Raw genomic sequence first — 8,619 nt, 5'->3', positions numbered from 1 at the left:
ATCCCCCCTCCTTCTCACATACCTTCCCTCCTTCCCTTCCTCTTTCCCTCCTCCTTTCTTTTCTCTTAATCTCCCTCCTTTCCTCCCTCCTTCCTTCCTTTCAACTCTCCTCTCTTTCTTTCCCTCCCTCTTTCCCTCTTTACTACCCTCTCCTCTTCCCTCCCTCCTTCCTCCCCCAGTTTCTTCTCTTTCTTCTCTCCTTCTTTCTTCCCACCTTCTTTCCCTTCTCTTCTTTCTCTTCCTCCTCTTTATCCTTCCCCCCTTCTTCTGCCTTTCCTGTTCCTCTCCTTTCTCCTCTCCATCCTGACTTCCCTACTGTCCTCCTTCCCTCCCCTCTAACCTTTGTTACATTTACATATTTTCCTCTGCTGAGGACAACCTGGTTCTCTTTTCCTTTCCTTGCTTAAAGAGGCAAGGATTATAAGTCCTCTTGCCTCATCTAAAATGAAGTTTAATCGCTAATTCCATGCAGGTAGTTATAGCGGATTTCCTATCAGCTTTTTTAAGTTTTCCCAACTTTGTAGTCTAACAAAATTGCTCGACGGTGGGTTCTCACCCCTAATACATTTCTCCTTTCGCTTATCTCTCAGTTGTTGTATATTGTTCATTTGAGTTATTGGTTTAATCATATTAGGCTAGTCAGCTATCTCTTTTTGTGTCTAAGTCTTCACTGACTCATCCAGCCATTTGTACAGCTTCTCCCAGACTGTATAAAAGTCTGTATCTTCTTTGTCGTTAATTCGCATCGTCAATCTGTTCATTTCTGCCAGTTCTAAAATTTTATTCATCACCATAGTGTTGGTGGGGGCATTTTCACTCTTCCAGCACTGTGCGTAAACAATCCTTGACGCTGTCAGAATATGGACTAGGAGGTATTGGTTAGATTTGCATATTTTTTGATCTATTATCCCTAATAAGAAAGTTTCCAGCTTAAGACATAGTTTAATTGACAAGATTCCATTCAGCCATCCTAGTATTTGCTTCCAATATGCTTTGGCATCCGGACACGTCCACCACATATGGTAGTACGTGCCCAGCACTGTTTTACATTTCCAGCATATGGCCGAAACTTTTGAAGACATTTTCGCCAGTCTTGTCGGTGGAAGATGCCAGCGGTAGAACATTTTATATATATTTTCTTTATAGGCCGTCGATTTTGTCAATTTTAGGTTCCATTCCCAGACTCTTTCCCAGTTGTCTAGGTCTATTGTGTGGCCGATGTTTTGGGCCCAGGTTACCATGACTTCTTTTACTCTTTCTGCTTCCGAATCAGTAAGCAGTTGTATATTTTTGAAATTAGTTTCTCATCTGGTCCAATTAAAATTTTATCTAATTCCTGGTTCTTGTTCTGGAAGCCGGGTTGTGCTAGATCGAATTTGTGTTTGTTTTGAATTTGAAGATATGGCCACCAATCGATGTTTATTCCCTTATCAGCCAAATTTTCCCTGGGGTTTAGTTTGTTTTGGTCGTCTAGCAACTGTTGGTAGGTAACAATTTTATCCAGATTTATCAAATTTGGGTATATCAGGGCTTCCGTCGGAGATATCCATTTAGGTAGTTGCATGTAGTATTTCCTTCTAATTTCCAGCCAGTCCTTAATTAATACCCCCCCCCCCTTAAATGGTGTCTACTAAAATAATTGTGGATTTTATTTCCCTCGCACCATAAGTAGTTGTGCCACCCGTATTGCAGGTCGTGGCCCTCTATTGTTAAGATTCTTTTATTAGCTAACATTACCCATTCTTTTATCCACATAGTTGTTGCTGCTTGATGATATGTTTTCCATTCCGGTAAGCCCATTCCCCCTTGAGTTCTTTTATCCTGCAGATGCATATATTTTATTCTGGGCTTTTTACCATTCCATATAAAGTTTCGAATCATTTTGTCCAAATCATTATAAAATTTTTCCCCTAACTTGACCGGTGCCGTTTGAAATAGGTAGAGGATTTTTGGCAAAACATTCATTTTAATTACTGCGACTCTTCCCATCAGTGATAGTTGTAGTTTTGACCAGGTTTTTAAGTCCTTTTGAGTATTCTGTAACAACTTATCATAGTTGTCTTCTTTTATGGAAGAGCATTTCGCAGACAGCCAGATCTCTAAATACTTAATTTTCTTAGTTACCTTTAATTCCATTGTTTTCTCTAGTTCTCCAATCTGGTTTTTGGGAAAAAATTTTATAATCATTTTTGTTTTTTCCTTGTTTATTTTTAAACCGGCCACACACCCAAAGTTCTCAATGTCCTTCATCAAATTGGGTCCTGAAAGTAAGGGGTCTTCCACTATAAAGACCATGTCATCCGCGAAGGCCTGTACTTTATATTGTTCTTTTTTTATGGTCAAGCCCCTAATTTCCTGATTTGATCTTATCCGATTTAAAAGAACCTCTAGTGACATAATAAATAGTAGTGGGGAGAGCGGACACCCTTGTCTAACACCCTTTCCAATTTGTATCCTCTCCGTTAGTTCCCCGTTGACTATGATATTTGCAGATTGCCGTGAATATATAGATTCTATAATCTTAGTGAATTTGTCGCCAAATTTCATCATTTTTAGTTGAGTGATTAGAAAGTTCCAATCAAGGTTATCAAAGGCTTTCTGGGCGTTGACAAAAATTAATGCGAGTTGTTTCTCGGATCTTGTTTGATAGAATTCCAGGGTATCAATTATTATTCTTGTATTGTTTCTAATATGTCTTTTTGGGAGAAAGCCGTTTTGATCCGAATGGATACTTTGATTTAATATTATTTTTAGTCTTTCCGCCAATATTGATACAAAAATTTTGTAATCTGCATTTAACAGGGATATGGGTCTATAATTTTGGACCTTGCTACTGTCCGCCTCTTCCTTTGGTATTAGGGTGATGTAAGCTTCCCCCCATGATTTTGGGACCCTACCATTTTGTAGTGCCTCATTACATAGTTCTAATAATTTGTCTTCCATGGTATTTTGAAGTTTTTTATATATTTCCGACGGAAGCCCATCCGGCCCAGGTGTTTTATTGTTTTTTTGTTTTTGAATGTTTTTGTTTTTTCAGTTCTTCTTGTGTAATTTCTTTATCGAGCATCTCTCTCATCTCCTCCGACAAGACTGGAAGTTTCTGCTTTATAAGGTATTTTCTAATGTCTTGTTCATTAATTTCGTCTTGTTTATATAGTTTCCTATAATAGTTCTGTACTATCTTTTTCTTTTCTCCTATTTCTTGTTTCAAATTCCCCTCCTCGTCACACAATTGTTTAATAATTCTTTTGACCTTCTCCTTTCTTATTTTGTGGGCCAACCATCTCCCAGTTTTATTTGCATGTTCAAAATAATTCTGCTTCATTCTCTTAATGTTTTGTGCTATTTCCTCTTGAGAGATCAAATTTATTTGGTGTTTAATTAACTCTCCTTTTTCCCTGTGTCTACTGTTTTCTGGGTCTTTCTGGGTCAGCAGTTCCGTCTCTCTTAATTCTTTGTTCAGTGTATTAAGTTTTCCTCTGTATACTTTGTTTCTTCTTATTATATAGGCTATTGATGTTCCCCTCACAACTGCCTTCATCGTGTCCCAAACATTTTGTATTGAGGTCTGCTCTTTACAGTTTTCTTTAAAGAAGTAGCCCAATTCCTTTTCTATTTGTTGTACAAATTGTTTCTCTTGTAGTATGTTCTGGTTTAATGTCCACCTAGCTTTTATCCTTGCCTTCCCTTTCCATTGCCATAAGACTGGGTGATGGTCAGCCCACTTGTTCGTTGTTATTTCAATATTTACAGTATCCATGAGTAGTTCCGGGTTTGACCAAACCATGTAGATACGGGACCATGAATTATGTGGATGGGAGTAAAACGTGTACTGTTGCATCTTGTCATTCATTGTTCGCCAGACATCATAAGGATCTAATTCCTTCACCATATTTACATAGGCAGACGGTAGTTTCCTTCTTGTACTTTTCTTGTGTGTACCCTTATAGTCCATCTTACCGTCTGCTATAGCGTTGAAATCCCCTAGAATACATATATTTTGCCACTCTATTTCATTTATCCTCTTATATAGATTAACATAAAATCTCTCTTGTTTTTGGTTTGGGGCATAGATTCCAACTAGTAAAAAATTTTTCCCACCATTCATTATCTCCACCATTAATATCCTACCGTCTTTGTCTGCGTGTATTAATTTGGGGTTCAACCATTCTTTTATATACATCACAATTCCTCTTTTTCTGGTTTGTGCTGACGAGCAGAATGTTTTACCTAGTTTTGGACAGACCAACAGGTTATTGTACTTTTCTTTAATGTGGGTTTCCTGAAGACAGATTACATCTAACTTTTGTTTCACTAGATCCAACAGTACACGGTTTTTTTTGGAAGTTATGTTAAGACCATTTACATTTGCTGATAGTACATTCGTTTCCCATTCTTCAATTCCATTACACATTATTCGCTTTGAGGGCGCCTTTAGATCTTGTCTCGATGGGTGACCTTGCTTTCGAATCTTCTCTGCCATATCTCTCTCGCTCTCTGGCCTCTCCCACCCCCCGCCCCTCTGGTTGAGTTTCAATTATAGTGTCCTCCTGTCTTAAAAGTCCTTATTTATTAAACCTCTCATCGTCTGCTAGTAAAAGTTCCTGGAATTCTTGAGCTTTCGCCAAGGTATCTATCCGATATTTCTTTTCCCTCCATGTTATTAACATTCCTTCTGGAAGGAGCCATCTGAACTGGATTCTATCTCCGTTTAAACGTGTGGAGAGGAAGTTGTATTTCCTTCTCTTCTCTCTGACTCTCCATGGAGTCTGTTTTAAGATGAGAATTTCTTTACCCTTGTATGTTAGAGAGTCCCCTCTTATTGTACTTAGAATGTCCTCTCTCAGCTGCCTTCTCAACACCCTCACATGGATCTCCCTCGGAAGCCGGTGGCGTCTCGCGAAGCCTGTATTGACTCTATAGGCTTTGTCCAGTTCGTTAATAACCTCTTTTTTCGGCCTGCCGAGGACTAATCCCAGGATTTCTCCAATCAGCTCCCGGAGGTTTTCATCTTTTGCTTCCTCCACGTTTTGTAGTCTTAAATAATATGCTGATCGCTCTAATTCTAGCTGGAGGATGGCCTCCTCCAGGCTTGAGTTTATAGATTCCAGATTGTCCTCTACTTTGTCTATCCTTTTTTCCGCTATTTCCGTTCTCCCCTTAACATTTTGAATTTCCTGCTCATTTTTCAGCAGCGCTGTTTGTATTACTCCTATACGTTCCGCAATCTTTCCCATATTGTTTCTTACTTCATGCATTTCATTTTTTACTCCCTCCAGGCCTTTGGCGACACTTTCACCCATCTTCAATATTGCCTCTTGTAGGGAGTCCATTGTTACCACCTGGTCTTGTAGGGTTGGGGCTGCCTTATCTCCCATTTGCCTGCCCTCAGGGGACTTTTCCCTCACCGGGGTAGATAGGGGAGTTTGCTTTTTACTCCCTTTAATTAAAGTTACTGTTTTTGTTGCCATTTGCTTTGATTCAGCTCTTCCCCTATAAGCTGTAAGTCTAGTACCCTCTGAATGCTGTTTGAGTAATTATACAGAGCCCGGGGTACATACAAGGTAATTAAACTGGGGCAGGGCTGTGTAATATAGGCTCAGTTAATTCTATAGTATCTGGGAGATGTCTACTAGTCAGGAAGAGAGACGTTTCAGCGTGATACAACAGGGTGCAGGAGAGGCCAGGAAGTTTTTAGAACTCACCCATCAATCTCTTCCTGTTGTCAGTATAATGTTATCCTTCTGCTGTCTCTGGCTGTAATATGACACCGCGTACTTAGTGATTTAAAGTTGGTTCAAACCCTTGTGATTAAGCTTTTTCCCTTTTTCCCTGGAAGGCAAATCCAGTTGACTGTCTTTCTCTCCTCCGTCTCGTCCTCCGTTAATCCTCAAATTTAAATAGTCCAAAGTCTCGGTCTTCCTCTATCCACTCCGTCAATGAACTCTCTCAAAATTTTCCTGTTTGTGTTTACTAGCCGCTTCAGATAAATGCGCCCACACACGTATCTGTACTTGTTGCAGTTAAGTTGTTTATCTTTTAGATTTAGGCTTTTAAATCAGATCTTGTGATTACCGTCATTCGATCCGCTACGTTCCCTGCTGCTGTCTCTCCCTTCCTAATTAGTGGCTGGCAGTCACGTCTTCTGGTCGGCCATTAATCAGCCGACCTCTTTTGCACGAACTCTGAGGGAGCCTCTCGCTTGATGGGGGGAGATCGCCCTTCACCCTCCACTGCACAGATGCTTCCCCTCTCCACAGGTCCTCGCACCTCGAAGGGACCTTGCCTATTACGGCCACGCTCGTGCAAAAACCGCCAAAAAAAAAAAATTGGTTATTATGTGGAATTGGCTAAGTGGGAAAAACTTTGGATACTTAATCGGAAACTAACATTGGCTACAGCGTATAAAGAAAAATTTTATAAGATGTTCTACAGGTGGCATCTCCCCCCAACATGGCTCTCCAAAATGTTTAAAAATCTGGCCCCAAATTGTCAGAAGGCACTTTTTATCGTATGTGGTGGACATGCAATGAGGCCAAAAATATATAGGAAAATGATTCAATTGTGGTTAGAACAAATGGTGGGAGACAAAATTCTGTTTAAACCAGAAATTTTTCTCCTAGGTATAATACCGGAAGGGTTTAAGAAAGATACACTTTATCTAATTATATCAGTGACATGCAGTCAGGGGGAGGCAGAGCGTCACCACTGTCATCATGAAAAAAAAGGAAAAAGGCTCAGGTAGTTGCTTCCAGAGTCACAGTGGATGACTCTGCTTAGTGCTTAACTGTTTAAAAAAGCCTCTAAAAAAGTGCCCACTACAGGAGGAGGCGGGAGAACCACGTGCCTCATTTAGTCTGACTTTCTGTTCACTCGAGCAGAGTTAAGCAAGGGTTGAAAGCCGAAAAATTCCTTATGTAGATGAGGTACGTGGTTCTCTTGCCTCCTCCTGTAGAGGGCGTTTTTTTAAGAGGCTTTTTTAAACACTTAAGCAGAGTCATCCATTGGGGACTCTGGCAGCCAGTAACCCAGCCTGACCTCAGCAGCTCTTGCCTTTTTCCTTTTATATTTTTACATTTTCATGATGGCAGGCAAGAGCAGAGTTGAAATCCTCTGTGATTGTGAAACAGCTGGAAAAGGTATGTGGGTCGGAGGGAGGGGGAGGAATTCAAAATTAATGTAATTTTTAAAGTAATATATGTGTTTTTGTGTGTGTGTGTGTGCGTGTGTTTGTTTCTTCACTCAAACAAACTCTCAATTTGAGAGAGAGTTTGTTTGAGAAGAGAGGGAGGGTGGTAGAAGAGGCAGCGAGGGCAGCTGGCCAGCTTTCTTTTACCCGTCTCTGCAGCCGGGCTGGCACTTTCTTTCTTTTGCCCAGAGGCGGGCAAAACAAATTAATCCCAAATGAAGATGAAATAATACGAAAGATTATGGATTGTGGCGAAATGGATAAACTAACTAAAAGAAATCCAGGGAAAGGAAGAATCAGAATTCTACCAGATATGGGATAAATGATATAGGTGGATGGAGGAAAGAAACAAAAATCAATGGAAGAATATAACAAAACTCAAAAATAATAGTTCTGAGTAAAATAAGAGGGTTAAGCATGATGAAATCTAAATGAAATACAATACAAGGGGAAATAATATAAGGTGAGCGGTATCGATTGATGATTGCTATTATAAAAAACAGGAAGTTCCCGTTCGTACTGTATTGTATAAATGTGGTGTACGTCTAATTTTTGTGTTTGTGTATTTTACATGTTTGTTAATAAAAACCTTTTTTTTAAAAAGCGGCTTTTGCCCGACCCGCCGCTATGTCCGACATAGAGTCAGGACACTTCTATGTCGGACGTAGAAAGAAAGCGGCTTTTTCCCACCCCACCTCTATATCAGACATAGTGGTGGGGCGGGCAAAAGCCGCTTTTTTCTTTTGCCGCACTGGAAGCTTTCAAAAAGAGATTTGATGGCCACCTCTGAAATGGTAGAGCAGAGGGATGGACTAGAAGACCTTTAAGGTCCCTTCCCACTCTATTATTCTGTTATATATTGTATTCATCTTAATTACAGTGATTCTAGCCAATAATTGCTATACTAAGAATTTGTATTGACCCAAGTCATGGTTGAATGCAAATGTGAACTTGGATCTCCATAATCTTCAATATGTCAAATAAATCATAATTAATCGAAGGTTATTTTAGCATTGTGGAATATTTCCTTTTTACCTTTAATGTATACAGTGTTTTTTTTTACATATAGGAATTGGGCATGTCTAGTCTAATGAGAAGGACTAGCGGAGACATAACAACAGTGTTCCAATATTTGAGGGGCTCCTATGAAGACAAAGACGTCCATTTATTTTCCAAAGTACCAAAAGAAACGATGGATGGAAACTAACCAAAGAGAGATGCAACCTATAACTAAAAAGAAAATTCCAAGTAGAATGGTGGTCTTATTTACAGATACAACCAAGGTTTGCACAGGATAGGAAGAAGAAAGGTATTACCAAAGATTACACAATTTTAGATAAACCTTTGATGCAGACAGACAACAGGTTGATCAAAGTGTTATATAGATTTTTCTTGGAACATAAGCTAGAGGAGGAACATGTCAAAGAAAT

The sequence above is a fragment of the Thamnophis sirtalis genome, unplaced genomic scaffold, assembly GCF_051295495.1.
Source record: "Thamnophis sirtalis isolate CommonGarterSnake01/CBP01778 unplaced genomic scaffold, rThaSir2_p1.2 scaffold_3, whole genome shotgun sequence".
NCBI lineage: Eukaryota > Metazoa > Chordata > Lepidosauria > Squamata > Natricidae > Thamnophis > Thamnophis sirtalis.
Note: the sequence above shows the minus strand (reverse complement) of the source record.